The sequence below is a fragment of the Cherax quadricarinatus genome, chromosome 18 (assembly GCF_038502225.1).
Source record: "Cherax quadricarinatus isolate ZL_2023a chromosome 18, ASM3850222v1, whole genome shotgun sequence".
Lineage (NCBI taxonomy): Eukaryota > Metazoa > Arthropoda > Malacostraca > Decapoda > Parastacidae > Cherax > Cherax quadricarinatus.
The window spans coordinates 19,130,113-19,148,553 of NC_091309.1; the positions used below are offsets into that span (position 1 = coordinate 19,130,113).

General features: G+C 41.3%; 1 protein-coding gene across 1 annotated transcript in view; it reads left to right on the forward strand.

Moving 5' to 3' along the window:
* The first annotated feature begins 218 nt into the window (after positions 1-218).
* LOC128689428 (uro-adherence factor A) overlaps positions 219-18,441 on the forward strand; it is an 828,046-nt gene continuing 809,823 nt past the window's right edge. The window contains exon 1 of the mRNA XM_053777700.2: positions 219-453. The gene's annotated coding sequence lies outside the window, so the exon portion shown is untranslated. The remainder of the gene's footprint in view (positions 454-18,441) is intronic.

An 18,441-nucleotide genomic window follows, 5' to 3' on the forward strand; every position in this document is an offset into this window, starting at 1 on the left:
CCAACCCAGCGTGAATCCATCACTTGTTTTCTTCATTTTTACTACGTCGCTACCTTAATTTAGCTAATAAATACATTAGCTGACACTGGTTTAATGAGGGTAAGTCGAGAGAAGTGTAACCTTCCATAATGTAATATTGCAAGAGAGGTTCAATAGAGTTGTGGATTATAAAGTACCTGGCATCAGGTGAAGCTGAGGTAAAGTTTACATTGAAGTAGCAGTGTAACGTGGTCACCCGTAGGGAGAGCAGCTCCATGCTTCCAGTGATTCAAGAAATCACGTTTTACTGACTTGAAACACATAGCCAGTGTTAGGGACTCGGTTCTGTGTTGGTTATGTTGACGTGTGAAAGTGAGGACAGTGTGTGGAGGGCACCTTGATGTTTTAGCTGGAAGTGAGGTGGGCGGAGTAAGGCCATACAGCCCATCCCATCAGCAACACCACAAACTTCAGGTGCGTATTTTTGCGTTGGATTGGCGTATCGCCAGCACGAATTAAACGAATATTCGTACTCTTTTGGTGCGTTGTTTGTGAAGTGTGTTGTGTGTGTTATACGTGGCTGCAAGGTGTGAAGGACAGGCTTGTGAGGGAATCATTCACCAGGTGTGTGTAAGTCTACAATAACTTCATTCCACTGAAGTTGGTTACAAGGTCAAGGTGAGGACAACTTGACCTTGCTTGAAGATAACTTGATGTATATTCATCGTGACAACGTTGAAATATTGCACGTAAAGTTCAGGGACTATAATTCGTCACCTCCATAAACATTGTTTTCAATTCGTTTTGAATGTCTTCAAATCTACTCAAGGAAGGTTCCTTGATGTTGGTGAGGGGCTCTTGATTTAGGGAATTGGATCTGTGCTCCAGTTCCCCGAATTAAGCCTGAATGCCTTCCACATCCCCCCAGGCGCTGTATAATCCTCCGGGTTTAGCGCTTCCCCCTTGATTATAATTATAATAATTTTTTTTTATAGCGCCTCCCTCCCGCTCTTGCCATGAATGATGGTTCTTACCCGAAACGAATAGATTTTACTTTAAATAGGACTGTTACGAAGACCCTTTTTATAAGTACTGAAATTAATAAATATAGGGTACAACTCAGTTGGAATTTATTGTAAAGATTAGTGTTTTTTCTTTTTAGCCCTGTCCCCCATACCCTCAGAATTTTGAAACCCGTAAGTTTGGTGTGGTACCACCCAGGTTGGTTAAGACTTGTTTAAATTCTAATTAGTGAAATCCTATGGTTTCGTTTGCAAAAAAAAAAAAAAAAATGATGTCGCTTGTTTACCCAACGTTCATTCACAAAACACCTTGACAAATAGTGAAGTTGGTGGGGGTTACCTGGAGTATACCTGGAGAGGGAACCGGGGGTCAACGCCCCCAGTCTGTGACCAGGCCTCGTAGTTGTTAATCATTGTAGAAATTATTTTCAAAATTTCATTAGAGCCATGGATATTAAAGAAAATTCGGGATCCTTTGTGATAAACCACAAATTTGTCACTGATAAAAGAAAAACAAAAACCTTTTTTTCGATGCTCTGTCCACCCCTAATCTGTTACATCCTATCCTTGTAAACTTAATTCCTCCGCCCATCCCACCCCAAGAAAAGTACCATTACACTTAAGCAGACTGTCATTAATCGGTAACTTATAAAATAGATACATTTCCATGTCAACGCTAGTGTTACATAGAGTTTTATATATCAGCAGCCCTCTTATTGATTTCATGTGTTATCGGTTCAATTGCCTGTCTTGCCCACTTAGTGACGAGCTACCAGTAGTAGCTCTGGCCACTAAAAGTGGCCATGCATTGTCACGCTTCCCCTTAAACGGGGGTGCTTTGATGCTAGTGAGGACTAGTATTCCTAGGAATCTGAACCACCTTTCTCATGAATATAAGTGCTAGTCACCTACCATTTCATGGATGCCAGGGTTTTGTTTTACCGTCTTATATTAGACCCCCTACTGGTTTGCTTAACTTGATTTTACCACTACTATTAGTTATTACTATTATTTTACTACTGCATGGCCAACACTGAACCTGGGAAGCTTGCAAGTTCTCGATACATGCAGGATCCTAATGCAATAAGAATTGACACGATGTTTCACCAAGGTAGGTTAGTAGCAACCTTCTAGGAACGTACTACTCTCCTGATATGTGTGAAACTTGATAAACATTTTATATTCTCGTATTTTTTTCCCTCATGAACATGTAAGATACCAAGTAAATCTCACAAACTTATGGTTACGTTCATTATACGCTTCTCTTTACTGCCCTGTGTCTCTTATTATTTTCATTTTAGTAATATTTCTTTGACAGTTTGGGAAAGGAAATATTGAAACGGGGCCGTGGATGATAAGCGGAATCATTAATAGATATCCAAGAATTTACATAATCTTGCACCAAGCTTGTAACATAAAGTGATCACCCAAAGCACCTTGACAAGGGGGAAAGAGATGCCATAATGCTGGTTAAGGGCCCTGGGTCCAAGGAGCTACTTATCACCTTCCTCTGTTCACTTTATTCCTTTCCTTAAATTTAAGCGTTACATGACCCTTACGAAAGTAGCGCTTCCCCTAATATATAAAACATAAGCCCTTTAAGGGCACCCGATATAAGGAATTGGAGCTATCCACCCCTTCTTATGATTAAACCTGATTATCTCTTCACCCCTCTCATCCAGCGAGCTCTGTATGCCCTACGGTTAATGCTGATGGTTCCTTTAATCCTAACAGTGAGATTGATTTCCTATGATTGTAACAATATCGGTTAATTATGTGTGCAACTGACTTCGCTTGTTGGTTCCACTTGTCCATGACTGTAATGAAAATACAAGTACTCTGTGGGGTGCTTGACCAGCTTAACGAAGACCAACAGGTGAGAGGGAAACACTTGATGAAGTAGAGAGTTTTGTGCTGGGGTCACACCTTTCACCGCTGGCCCGTTACCACGGCACCATAAAATTACTTTTCCTTGCGATTTTTTTTTTTACTTTGTTTACACTTTTATTCAGCCGGGAACCCTCGAGAGGTGCTTTGATAATGCTGAGGGACTCTCGATCGAATGAATTGGACCTGTCCTCCCTTGGATCTAACCTGACGTCTTCCCAGTCCCCAGGTGCTAGCGTATGACCATACGAGCCTAGCGCTTCACCATTTATATAATAATTTTCATTAAGGATTAGGTAATTTTTGCTTTTTTCTTTATTTTATAGATTTTATGGTTTTTGAGGATATTTCATTATCTGTATTTTTTTCAACAATTTGATGAATACAAACACATGGGCCTGTGTACGGACACAGATAAATATACACATTAGAGAAAGTGCAAAGGTTTGCAACAAGGCTGGTTCTAGAGCTAAGGGGAATATCCTACGAAGAGAGGTTAAGGGAAATCGGCCCGACTACACTGGAGGACAGGAGGGTCAAGGAAGACATAATAACGACATACAAAATACTGCGTGGAATAGACAAGGTGGACAGAGACAGGATGTTCCAGAGATGGGACACAGAAACAAGGGGCCACAATTGGAAGCTGAAGACTCAAATGAGTCAAAGGGATGTTAGGAAGTATTTCTTCAGCTACAGAGTTGTTAGGAAGTGGAATAGTCTGGCAAGTGATGTAGTAGAGGCAGGAACCATACATAGTTTTAAGAGGAGGTATGATGAAGCTCATGGAGCAGGGAGAGGGAGGACCCAGTAGCGATCAGTGAAGAGGCGGGGCAGGAGCCGAGTCTCGACCCCTGCAACCACAATTACGTGATCACAGGAATGCAGAGGGACAGGTACACACATGAGCTAGGAGCGGTGAATCGACTCCCCTAACCATAATTAGACGAGTACAGACAAATATTAAGAGGAAAATGCTTCTTCATACCCATCTTACCCTCTCGCCTTATTCTTTCTTCCCTCATTATTCTCCTTCCTCTCATTCTCCTCCTCCTACACTCCTCCCTCTCCTCCCTGATAAAGATACGCTCTCTAGCCGAGTACAACCAAACGGATGGACCAGCACACTCAACTCCGCCTCACCCACATCTGAAAGCACTTTTAACACAAAACACAAGAACAGTTAAGTGGAGTGACTTCGGCAATAATACAATAGAAGTTAACGCTGTATACCAGGATTCTAAAATTTAAATGGGTAATTACAAGTCCGTTTATAGTCTCAGATCCTTCAAAGGTGGTGTTTTGAGAATGGTGAAGGGGTCTTGATCTAAGGAATTGGGGTTACCCTCTTCTTTGGATCACATCTGGTTACCTCGCATTCCATAGGCGTTGTGAGAGCCCTACGAGTTAAGCGCATCTTTGTGAATATATATAATTTAAAACGCTTAGCAACCAACTGCTAAGCGTGACCTAAGAACTGGAACTTAATACTCACAAGTTCGGCGCAAATTAAAATAAAAAAGAGAATGTTAAAGAATATACATGGGAATAGGTAGAGCATGGACGTGCGAAAACTGTGTGAAACCCAGGGGAGCAATAATACACTGAGAGAACTCAACAAGTGTAAAGGAACCACGATTCTTAAGCACCCTTCATGCACAAAGGCGATTACCAACAGACCCCTGGCTGTCTTCGAGGGAATTCAATAAACTCTTCGAAACAGTACTTGATTAGCCAGGCTATGGTGCATCCGTCGAACAGCGGGGGGGGGGGGGGGGGCGCCAACAATCGGATCGATCAGGCCAACAACCAGATCTACTCTGGGAGCGGGCCACGGGGGCAGTGGCCTGAGGCAACTACAGGTAACCAAATAGGCATTTTAATTCAGGAATTGTATTTATAGGCAAACGTTGAACCCTTAGGGGCCACAAAACGCTTGGAGAATGGCAGGTAATCAGATTTGCTCCAAGGAAGAGGACAGTAGCTCCTATTCTTTTGATAAATAGCCCTTCATCGTCAAGGTATCTATCTACTGTCTCCAGTATAAAAGTCGCTTCAGTATCATATTGAAAAAGTTTGCTTCTCGTGTGAGTTGTTTCAAATAAACACCTAATTGTAGCTACTTGTGTTATTCATCATCACTTCACCATGAATATAATATTAGTTAACAGGTGCTGCTCTGGGTTGGTGAGTGTAGACAACCGCACCACAAGGCGGCTCATGTGCTACTGCAAGATTATTCGTTATTAAGAGTACGTGAAATATATTTTATGACTGGTTTATAAGGTAGGACATTGCTACCTTTACGTTATACTAAGATTGCTGAGATACCTCCATGATAAACTGTTTCATTGGTACATTTTCGATATACTAAGATGCTGCACTGATACCTCTAATATAGTAATATGCTGAACTGATATTTCTGCAGTTTACTGCGATTCTGTATTGATGCCACTGTTTCACTTAAGATGCTCCTTTGATACTTTACCTATATACGATGGTGCTGCATTTTTTTTTTTTTTTTTTTTTTTTTTTTTTTTTTTCTTGAGTAGCTTTAGGTAGATGTCGTTTTGATAAGGACCTGCCTCGTATGGGCCAGTAGGCCTTCAGCAGTGTTCCTACATTCTTATGTTCTTATACATGTACAAAGATGCTGCATTCATACCTTTGTGATTTATTTTTTACCTATTATCACAAACAATTTGGAACCTCTGTGTTTAAATTTTCCTCGGGTCAGAGGTCAAATAAAGCGGAGGAAGATTTTAAATTAGTTGTATCGCTCTTTGCTTTTTTTTTTACTGGCCGTAATTACCGTAACTCGTTTCATTTACCTTCTCTTATTGAAAATATGTGCACATCCTGCCTCAGGCTGGAGTTTTTTACTTGCTTCACCCTTGAAGGAGGCTTTCATGCTGGTGAAGGGACCTTGAGATGCAAGAAATTTAAGCTTACTAAGAACAAACTTTATTCCCTTACGGGATTAGCGTTGCCACATGAATATAAAAATTATAATAGTGTTGCAGTACTATTTTTGTATCTGGGGATTGGTGGAACTGGTATGGTAAATACGTTTGCACTCGAGACATTAACGAAGCGTTTTACCGCTTCTGAAGAGGGCACTTAGGGTGAAACGGTTCATTAATGGCTTGATCAGTAAATGTGTGTCTTAGAGTGTATCTGAGGACTTTTCCGAGGAGGATGGTTCCCGCGTCCCAGATTCCGAGTTCTCAGCTTGCAGCCTGGGTGGGCGTAGGCACTACAGCCTGGCCGATCACGAATAAGTTTGAAGGAAATTTTATTTTTTCGTCGTGGTATTTTCATATTTTTTGAAAGTGTTCGAAAAACTTTGGAGCCATTTATTGCACACTGGTATTTCAATGGATCTATTTTTCGCATCTGTAATTACTATATGATTTCTTTGTAACTATTGTACGATGATTGAATTTATTATATGGTTATAACCATTGTATGGTAATTGTGGGTGTTTAATAATTGTTGTATATTAAGTATCTTTGACGAACGAATAGCAGTTTGACTCACGAAATCGTAATAACACGATTGCAAGCAAACCACGATACGGGTAGGGCCTTGAACTCGCGGCACGTGAGTCGTAAAACTCCAGGCCAGTGCGTAAGCCACTGGGTCAGCTAGCTACAATAAGATTCATCCAGCTAGGTATACTTGCATTTGTGGTCACAGTGGGACCCATGCTAACCTCTATGGTATATGTATATACCTAGTTGGTTTAATATTATTGTAGCCAGATGGCCAAGTGGCTTACGCACTGGCCTGGAGTTTTACGACTCATTTGCCGAGAGTTCAATCCCCACCCGTACCGTGGTTTGAACAGCAGTTTTCCTGTAAGTAATTTGCTTGTAATATGAAGCTTGAAAGTTGTTAGTTATGTTGGATTGCTTGCTGCTAGCATCAACAGCCCTAGTGGTCAGACTGTCAACCAGGAGACTTTATCTGGGACTGAACTGCACGGACGATCACTCCTAGATCAGACTACAAGTAGACTACAGACACTCGGTGTGCGGCTTTCCTTGCATTGCTTTTATTATGGTTCAAATCATTATTTTAATTTTGTTTTCCTATTATTGTGGCTTCTGTTCATGTTTTATGCCCTACGTGATCCATCAGCAGGCTTTTCTTCAGCGCTGTTAAAACTCGGTGTGTTAATTGTTCTTGAAGTCATCTCTGCTACCCGCTGCTAAACTAGGCTTCCTAAATCAGAACTGAAATAGTACAAGAACAATAAGGATTAAGGCGCACACATGAAAAAGATAACTGTATACAGAATATAAGTAGCTGTTTGTAAGATTTATTTGTCATCCTAATGTTTGTGAAACAGAAAATACCAGCAATCCCGCCAGAGTGCAAAACATTTAAGGCTTCCATTTCACGCTCTTATGTGATAGTACGGTAGTACCTTTCTGGATAGTAGCTGTTCATCAACCTTTTACCATTCCTATTGACACATGTAGAGTTTGGTTCATTAACAACATGGTATATATTCTCTCAAGATCGCAGATAAGCTTCTATATTAGAAGTATTCCTTTTTTGGAGTAATTTAGAACGTGGTGTTGCTCTGTTGTGAAGTTTGGTGTTAAATTGTGCCGTTATATAGCTTTTTTTATAAAAGATATTGTTTTGCCAACAGAAATTGTAAATCGTTGGTGAAAGCTGTAGTCGTGATGAATGAGCTTGATGTCATCTTGACGTGCTAGGGAAATTTGACGCTGACGTTGTGGAACGTGACTCATGACTATTGTTGAGTGTGATGTTGGTAGGTAGCACAACACTGCATTTAGGACTCGCCTGCCGTGGGTTGGAGCCCCATCCTTTCTGTGATTTAACTACACTTAGGGTGAGATAAAAATAAATGTCATTGATAAATCCCCTTATTTTGTACTGATAACGATGTTGGCCTTTAACGAGTTGAAAATACGCTTTAACTCCGGCGAGCGTGAGTCAGTTTGAGAGACTGGCTACGAATAGTCAGTTGGCTACAGCAGCGTCCACAATCATTGAACTCGCTAGGAAATGGCCTACTACTAACCATTTTCCACGTCCGGAAGTTAAAAAACTGCTAAAAAATCCAGGGCTTAAACGTTATGGTAAACCCAAGCAGTACGAACAATCAGGTACCTCGCTCATTAATAACAGTGTTCATGTCAAGAGCAAATGTGTGACATTCTTGGTACGTGGGAAGCAGGAGACATGACATTGTTCCTCAAGGTATAACTGCCAATTAGAGCCTTGTATCGTGGGGAATACGAAGTATGGCCGACGCTACTAGAGGCTCCTTACAATGTACTCTTGTTACCCTGTGCTGCTTGTTTTAGTAGGTAGTGGACCCCTGTATAAGTTTATCCCATCTGGGACATTGGTGGCCATTTAAGCCAATATTCAAACATGGTATTGATATCACAAGTTAGTCGTCGTAATGAGCGTGCAAGGAAAAACGGAACCTTTTTGGTGCTCTTGGATTAAAGATGAAAACACAGTATTACGTAACCATATACGATGAAGTACACAACTCTCACGTTCCCCAGAGCAAGAACCATGGAGGTAACACTCAAATAAACTTTTATTATATATTTTCGACGAGGATGTTGTTTTTTTTTTGTTTTTTTTGGCAGGAAACTAATGACACAAGATGAACAGTGAAATCTGAGGAACTGATACCATGCACTCTGTAGACTCCTTAGAAATGGATAAAAATTTTGAAGTTGGGGGAGAAAACTTTGATCGACTCTTGAGTTAGTGCGTAAGATAATGAGATTCAGAAGTTAAATTTCTTTTGAACCTGAAGAGCATTCTTAATTTTTTGAGGCACTTTGCAGTCGCAGACGTATTTCCACTATAAACACATGATTTATTTATAAATAATGGGATTAAAACTATGTAAAAAAAAATATGTGAATCTGCAAATCAGAAAATAGTTTCCTTATAACTGTATTTTTTTGTTTTGCACATTAATTATAATGGAATTTGGCTTTAGCTATAACTGTCCCTTAGATATTTATATTTCAGATCAGAATTACATCAGTGTTATACAGTCGACAGGTTGATGAAATAGACACGTGTGCAAAATCTGGGCATCTTTATCTGTAGATGTTTCGCCAATTAGTGGCTTTATCACTACAATACAATGGACATAAAGTCTGGTGAAGAGGTAATCAGTCCTTCAGCTTTGGAGCAGTTGTTCTTCACCATAGTCTTGACGAATCTCACCGAGACTACGATACAGAAGACCTGCTCCTAGGCTGGGGGACTGATAACCTTATCTACAGACTTCCTTATATGTCCTCTGTATTGTATAGTATTGATTAAAGTCAGTGGTTGGCGAAATGTCTACAAATAAAGGTACCCAGATGTTGCACACGTGTCTAATTCAGGTCAGAAGTATCGGAACTGATTTATAAATTTGAAGATGATTTGCTAGAAGATTAGCTAAATTAAGAATCGAGGTTAATTAGACATTCGCAAAGCAAGGACTCGCCAGTATACTGGACCCTGTGGTGCCACTAATAGCGATCAAAAGATACAACATACAGTGTGTTTATAAAGTTTTTTATACCTTTGAATTCACACGGGAAGACTTATCTTACCTGGGTTCATTTCAAAGCTCAGCTTTCAAGAATATTCCCCTCCTCCATGGATGCCACCCACAGCAGTTTGCTAACGCACAAGTACCTCTTTACTGTAAAGTGAACAGGGGCAACAGGAGTCATTTTCTGTGAGTCCCAGGAGTGAACTTAGGGCCTTCGGTTGTGAGCCGAAGGCATTACCACTAAGCCACAAGCTTCTCACTATGTATAAACAGTAAATTTAGAGCAAGGAACTAACTAAAATGACTGGAATGGCTAACTTCAGAACAAGCTAAATCAGTTTGTGTTTCCAAGAGGAGAGTAAATAACTGAAAAGACAGACTGGTGACGAAGGTAAACCAATAATAGTTCTGTAGTCCTCCAGGCTTCCTACGATTACTAGTCTTTTAACTTAAGCTGAGGGCATAGAATGCTCTGTGAACTATTTTAATTCTGCCAGCAGCTAAACATAGAATCGATCAGAGGACAAACAGTAGATACTGGAATCATGGAAAGAGCACTGAACTGGTTGACTTTGTCAGGAGAAAGCAGTAGCTTTACAGCAGGCAGAAAAATAAGATGTTTAAACTAAACGTCGTATAGTTTTGTAGTAGCTGCTGTCGAGCGAGTACAAGAATATCCTGAATGCTGTAAGTTTCTTGGCTGCCTTGTAAGGATTCATCACAACATTCTTCGTAGTCATTGCGGAATCATTTAACCACGAGTATAGCAACTTCCTCGCTGAGTACCAAGTCCCGTGCATTCCTTCTCTTATCAGCTTCAATAGTAACGGGGTTGTGTAGACTAGAGTGACGGTCTAGACCAATGCCTGATATCGTAATCTTATTTGTTTAGACCGATGAGAATCTTTTTTTTATAGAAATGCCGGAATAACCAGGGCATCTATTGGCAACCCTGACCCTTGCGGGTTCAGCGCATAGTTTTGATTATAGTAGCAGTAATAGCAACCGTAATTGGGCATGAGGTCAGCAAGGAAGCATGGGCTCGGACAAGGCTGCGAGGCTAGAAAGCCCCTCGAAATAGGTCACATACATATCCCACTACAATTTGGTTATCAGCAGATAACTTTATTTAGCATGTAAGGTTTTTGTTATCGGCCTTTCCTATGTACTCTCCGGCTGTTATTCGCACGCTCGGTTTGGCATTGATGCAGCAGTAGTGTGTCCTGGGGCAGGTGCAGCTGGTGGTGGCATCATTAACGATGCATCAAGATGCGTGGCGGTGGCAATCCTCCACACACACTTCCCGCCCCATCAATGTTTAACCGTGAAATAACTCTCTCACACACCAAGGCTGTCTCTAGGCAGGAGGGGAACCTGCCCTTTTTGTTAGAAAACCAGTAATGATACTTTGATGATTTTTTATAATAATAGTAAAGAATGATGAATTAAGAGGGTAAAATGTGCGGAGTGTGAGTGGTACCCTGACACGAGGAAAGTCTGCAGAAAAAAATCAGGAAAGCCATGTTTGCTGGAGAGGAACTGTATGGCTTTTACGCCAAACGCGTATGAGCCTTGCGCTAAATGCGGATTCAAGCTGGTGAAAAGCTCTTGATCTGAAGAATTAGTTTACTTGTGAATATAATGATAATGATAATGAAAATAACGAGTCTCCCAGCAACAGCATCACATAGTTCATTATCCAGTATACGAAACTCATGCTGTGTGATATATGACCGAGAAACATTGCTAGTTTTTGCTACCAGAATGCAACTTGTATAGAGTAGGGTAGCAGCACAATGCTTATATACACAGTTTGGGTAGATTGACCAACATAGTTTGGTCAGTGCTCTCGACACAGCTGAAAGATCCGGAGTTCGATTCCCGAAACTTACAGGCAAGTTTTCTTAAACCCCTATTGAATAAAAAGGCAATAGCCGACAAGTGAGACAAATTACAGGACAAGCCTTTATTGGGACAGCCTTTCCTCTGAACATTATCCAGCTTTATCAAAGCTGGAGATTTGAAAAACTTAACATATGCTGGAGTATTGCTGCACACTAACAGCACCTTTCAAGGCAGGTGAAATTGCCGACCTAGAGAATGTACAGAGAACTTTCACGGCGCGCATAACGGAGATAAAACACCTCAATTACTGGGAGCGCTTGAGGTTCCTAAACCTGTATTCCCTGGAACGCAGGAGGGAGAGATACATGATTATATACACCTGGAAAATCCTAGAGGGACTAGTACCGAACTTACACACGAAAATCACTCACTACGAAAGCAAAAGACTTGGCAGACGATGCACCATCCCCCCAATGAAAAGCAGGGGTGTCACTAGCACGTTAAGAGACCATACAATAAGTGTCAGGGGCCCGAGACTGTTCAGCTGCCTCCCAACACACATAAGGGGGATTACCAACAGACCCCTGGCAGTCTTCAAGCTGGCACTGGACAAGCACCTAAAGTCAGTTCCTGATCAGCCGGGCTGTGGCTCGTACGTTGGTTTGCGTGCAGCCAGCAGCAACAGCCTGGTTGATCAGGCTCTGATCCACCAGGAGGCCTGGTCACAGACCGGGCCGCGGGGGCGTTGACCCCCGGAACTCTCTCCAGGTAAACTCCAGGTAAATAGCGTAACGTTTTCACAATAAGAGTTTGTCCCATAACCTGTGTTTGTTCTCACACACCTCGACTGCCCTTGCTGCTACGGCTGTTATCATATCTAAAGTATGCGAGAAGCACCAGACCTGCTGGGTAAAAGGTATGATAATTAAAAAAATGGCAGGCAGTCGTTCAGGTCGCAGTGAAAGGCATTGCGTAATGTTCGCCCAACAGTGTAACGATGGTCACCTCCCTCTTGACTAGTGGAAGTGAGGTCGCTCTGACTAGTGACTGGGCCTCTTTGCTTGTTAGGAATACCACACGGTACCCTTCCCTGGTGCCCACTTGAGGAATTCCTCACGGGGGATACCCTCATTCTCACCAGCGGGTGTGCAAGTTATGAAATAAGAGACAGGCGTGCAGTGACAGCCATGCATGGCTGTCTGCTGCCTGCCTTCCTGTTTTCGCGTTGTCATCGTAAGTCAGCTTTCTCATTCCGTCACAATATCTCATTTTCATCATTTTTGAAATGCCATTAGCATCCACCAGACTAAATATTCTAATTTTCTAGGTTTATTTTAATAGTGACACGAAATTTGGTGAAAGTACATTTCAAAGGAATGTTCGTGGTGAGCCGCTGATTCTTATTAGTATTATTAACATTATGGAGAGGCAGGTTCAGACTAACGAAGAGGCGCACTCTGATTCTTTGGATCATGAACAACTTCACTCGGAGTAAACAAGTGAGTGTTTGGAAGTGAAGCAGAAATGAATGATTCCTGAGGCCCTTCCTCGAGACTGAATGATTCCTGAGGTCCTTCCTCGAGACTGAATGATTCCTGAGGCCCTTCCTCGAGACTGAATGATTCCTGAGGCAATTCCTCGAGACTGAATGATTCCTGAGGCAATTCCTCGAGACTGAATGATTCCTGAGGCCCTTCCTCGAGACCGAATGATTCCTGAGTCCCTTCCTCGAGACTGAAACTCAAAGTGCTTATATCAAAGACACTTTAGCTCCTGAAATAGGATTTAGAGTTTTAGAATTATACATTTTGATGGGTATACAGCTGAGACTTACACCCCTGTGTATACAGCTGAGACTTACACCCCTGTGTATACAGCTGAGACTTACACCCCTGTGTATACAGCTGAGACTCACACCCCTGTGTATACAGCTGAGACTCACACCCCTGTGTATACAGCTGAGACTCACACCCCTGTGTATACAGCTGAGACACCTTTATGTGCATGAAGCTGAGGTATACACCTCCGTGTACATACAAAGATGTATACCTCTGCGTATATACCCTGTGACGGCGAGTGTTAATTTTGCGTGCAAGGTATCGATTTTGTTTACTTAAGTTTACGAAGCTAGTTTGTCTAAAGGCGTGGTGAATATGGTGATTGCATTCGACGCATATTGCTGATACGAACACTGTCGGGGCAGTGTCAGATTTAGAAACCGTTTGAAGAAAATTTAAAACAGGTAGGAAAATATCAAAATATCTGTATCAGTTTCGGTGAAGAAACTTGTTTCGGCAGAAGTGGGTTTCTAAAAATAAGGTGGGAATATATAGGTCATTCTTATCAGTGTTTCAGTTTACTATTCAAGTGAGATTTTACTTTGATCACTCTTTGACAGTATAATCCAAACATCGCCTAGTATATACACATTTAATAGTTCCTTTCATTTAGTAATAATGGTAGAATTACCTACAAAATGTTAGGTAAAAGGACACATGCAACTAATGTGATATTTTATTATGGCAACCTTTCGCTCTCCTGGAGGTTCGTCAACCTCCTGGAGAACGAGCGATACCCACAGTAAAAAAATCACATTAGTTGCATCTGTGTCCTTTTACCTAACAGTTCCGTTCAAGACAAACGAAATTGCAGACCTGGAGAATGTGCAGAGAACCTTCACTGCTCGCATACATTCAGTCAAGCAACTGAATTGCCGAAAATGTTTCAAGCCCCCTGATTTGTGCTCCTTGGAACGTCGGCGAGAGAGACATTATAATCTACATGTGGAATTTTTAGAAGGATTGGTTCTAAATCTGCTCACAAAAAATCATTCCTCATGAAAGTAAAAGGCTTGGTAGACGGTGCAAAATACCCCCAGTGAAAAGCAAAGGTGCAAGAAGTACACTTAGGGAAAACTCGGTAAGTGTGAAAGGACCAAGACTTTTTAATGTCGTCCCTTCACACATCAGAAGGGTTACCAAGACCCCCCTCCCCAACCTTCCTGGCTTTTTTCAAGGAGGAACTGGACAAGTTTCTCAAGTCTCTGACCAACTTAGTGCGACTAACATCAACAGCCTGGTTGATCAGGTCATCCACCGGGAGGCCTGGGCTGGGACCGGGGCGAGAGGGCGTTGACGCTCAGAATACTCCAGGCATCCTATTTTAGTAGGCGAAGTATTCTTGATAGTGTATACGTGAATTGCCACTTCTGTGACAAATTCTCATTTACGAATTAAGCCTTAGAAATAGTCTTTTTCAACGTTGAAGCTGGTTCTACGAACTATTAGCATTACCCAGGTGGGCACAGCGAGGTTAGAGACTGAAAGTTGCTGTATCTGACATGGCATCATGCCAGGGTACACAGATCGTGTCTCAACACTGCCCATTACGCTCACGTAAACACAAACATTTTTAAGTGCCCTCTCAGACACTGATTATTTGCTTTATTTCTGCTCAGTTTATTGTACGTTTAATCATCATTGCCAGTGTTTAAATATTTTTATTAATGGTGATGGGAAAGATACGGGCAGGTGCCTGCGTACGTGGCATCCTAGTGGAGCTGGGAGGCTTGGTCATATCTTGTCATCTCTTTTTCCTGTTGGGAGAGGATAAGAAACATACTAGCGGATAACCTACTCACTAGCAGATTTGCTAATAGTACCAGGCAAAATAATATATTATTAGGTATCCCTGATAGGGTATTTTTAAATAGTGTTCTGATTGTTCTTCCATTTTTTCGTTTATAACTTAAAAGTTATCTAATCGGCTGCAGTGTTAGGGCTGGTGTACTGCAACTAGGGAAAGATTCGTGTATCTTGACATTTACAGTTTCCCTGTGGTCATTGTATAGACTATTCCGCATTTCATTTCTGAGCAATAATGTAAGACGAAGTGTACCATAGTCCTTCCTTCGTGAATGGTACAAGGCACATAAAGCCGCAGGAGCGCCAAACTTAACATGCAAACTGTAATCATGCAGTCAAAAGATACTTTTTCTTGTTTCCAGCGAATAAAAGAGAATGGCAAAAAATGTTAAGAACGTATCACCACCTAGGAGCCTTGGTTGGTAAGTAAGACACATAGGCAACAGTTAGGCATCTTTATTCCGGAACGTTTCGCCTATACAGTAGCCTTCTTCAATCGAGTACTTTCTGTACTCGACTGAAGAAGCCTACTGTGTGGGCGAAACGTTTCGGAATAGAAATACCTAACTTGACTATGTGTCTTACGAACCTGTCTGTATTGTATACCATTTTGATATTCACCTATTAGCCATACTGGACTGGAATCAAAGCCACGGATACTAAACCAAGAAGCTCCCCTAGCACAACAGTTAGCAGTGTGTCATGTTTTATGTTTGCAAACTTACATTATCTCAGAGAAAAACAATAAAATACACAAGAATGGAGGAACACTGCAGCAGGCTTATTGTCCCATACAAGGCAGAAATAACCATTCCCACCCACCCACTTGTTCGACCTTTTCCTAAAGCTACCCAAGCAGTTGCATTAATACTTCAGGTGGTCTCAACGAGTCAGAGGCAAAGTTAGCAGCTTCACGGAGACTTACGTAAGCTTATTTTAATAACGAAATATGGATTCTTGGGTACAACCTGTTTAGATGCGACCGGGAAAACAGGCAACAGGGGAAGGTTAAGGAGATGGCATGTATATTAGTCACTCGTGCGCACTAAGTTGCTGAACACCACAAATGTAGGTGAAGATTTGGCAGTCAAAATCGAAAATCAGAACCTAGTTGTTGTGTTTGTAAACCACTTGTTATAACTCCCCAGCAGTTTAAAAGCAGCTATTCAGAACTTACTAAATCCGTCCCCGAATATTTTGTTGCTTGGTTACTTTGAATCCCTGAAGTTAATTTGGAGGAACAGTGTCACGCATCAGAATTATTAAACCTCTCCAATAAATTTCCCTTAATTAACCAGCAGACTGCAGAACCCTAGAGAAATAAATCCCAAATAGTTCTTAACTATATATAAAATCCCGGGAAAAACCACATCCAGTATGAACCATTTACTCACAGGAGCTGGAACCTTCAAAACAATATGCCAAGTCATTGATGATCCTCTTTAGGTTACTTGACTCTCTAGAGGCTGGAATAATGCTGTACGCTGATGGTCTCTTAAAAAAAAGGCAAGTGAAATTGCAGATCTGGCGAATGTATAGAGAACTTTCACTGCATAAGTTCAGTCAAGCACCTTATTACTGGAAACGTCTAATGTCATTTGAACCGTACTCCTTTGAACGCAGGTGAGGGAGGTACATCATAATCTACACCTGGAAAGCCCTAGAGCAGTGGTTCCCAAACTGGAGGTAAATTAACCCCTGGGGGTAATTTAACCATTTTTGGGGGGTAATGGAGGGGTGACAGAAAAAAGTTATGAATTCTGAAAATCAAGAAAACAATGCGGTACCCGGTATGAGGATTATTGTTAACTTTGTCTTAGTATATAAAGTTGTAAAGTAAACCTATTATAAGTAAGTAATAAAGTTAAACCAAATAACAATAAACATCAAAAACTAATATACAGTATTAGAAAAGAAGAAATATATAGCTAAGTGTGTGGAAACCCAAAAGTATTTTGACAAGTATGCTTCAGGACAAAAGTCACTCAGTAGCCCAGATCGACCTGTCCAGTACGCGTCACTCACTTCCTGAGGCTGCCTCTATTTCACACTGTCAGTTTATCTGTGAGCATCAGCCGAGGTAGACATAAGCTGGTATGTATGTGTACTGCCCTGTGCAGTATATAGTTAGTATTTACCCACTGTTACTGTGAATTTGTAGCTATTATTAATTTTATATATAATGTATGTGTGGTTCTTACGTTTTCAATGGTTTTGCTAGGATTAGCAGAGTATGCGAGGCTGTATACGTTCACGTTTAGCCATATATATCAATAATAACAACATTTTGTGAAAGGGGTAACATGCTTTATGTGGCATGTTAAATTGGGTAACAAGCTGAAAAAGTTTGGGAACCACTGCCCTAGAGGGACTGATCTCAAATCTGCTCACAGAAATCACTCCCTACTAAAATAAAAAGACTCGGCAGAAGGTGCAACATACCCCCCAGTGAAGAGCAGGGGTGCCGTGAGTACACGGGAAACACATTAAGTGTCAGGGGCCCAAAACCATTCAACAGCCTCCCATCATCTATAAGGAGGATTACCAGTGGACCCCTAGTTGTTTTGAAATGGGAACTGGATGGGTTCCTAAAGTCAGTTCCTGACCAAATGGGCTGTGATTCGTACGTTGGACTGCATGCGAACAGCTTGGTTGATCAGGCCTTGATCCACCGGGAGGCCTGGTCATGGACCGGACCGCGGGGGCGTTGATCCTCGGGTAGACTCCTGTAATATTAAGACCAGAGCTGAGCAGCATAATCTAAGTGAGATTTAATCAGAGATACATAAAGTTGATGTAAAACCTTACCACTTCTGTTAATACTTCATGATATAAAACCAAGAATTTTATTAGCTTTATTGCGAACACTTATGCACTGTTAGCTTTATATTTCTGCTAGCTAGAACTATATATTTTTCGATTTCACTTTGACTAAGATCTACATTGTGTAGCTATGAGTGCCTTATTTATTTCCTTTTCATAGGATTAAAACTTTGCATTCTTCTGCACTGAACTGCGTCTATCACTTCTCCGACCACAACATAAGCCTATTCAGGTCATCTTGAAGCTTTCTAGTGTGACTCCATCAGAAATTATTTGATGGCCTATTTTAGTGTCATCGGCGAACGTGTATCGGTTTATCTCCTTACGGGGTTAGCGATTCCCTATGTACTGTGTACATAGGGAATCGCTACAATGTATAATTCAAGTCACACAGGGTGCATACATAGTTGTGCCATCTGTAAACGTAGCACAAGGTGTATACGATAGTGTTAAGGTGTGCGTCATGGTTCATTGTCCGACTACACATGTTGCCATTGCCTTCTCTTGCACACTGTTTTCAACTTTTTATATAACAAAAAATATTTATTAACAATTAGAATGAGATATATTTTGTAAGGCTGTTTAAACATGCCAGTGTTTAAGCGAGAACATAATTTAAGGAAACAAAAGCATGCGCAGTTTTTGTGGGAGGGGGGAAGGGAGGGAGGAAGAGCTGGATGGT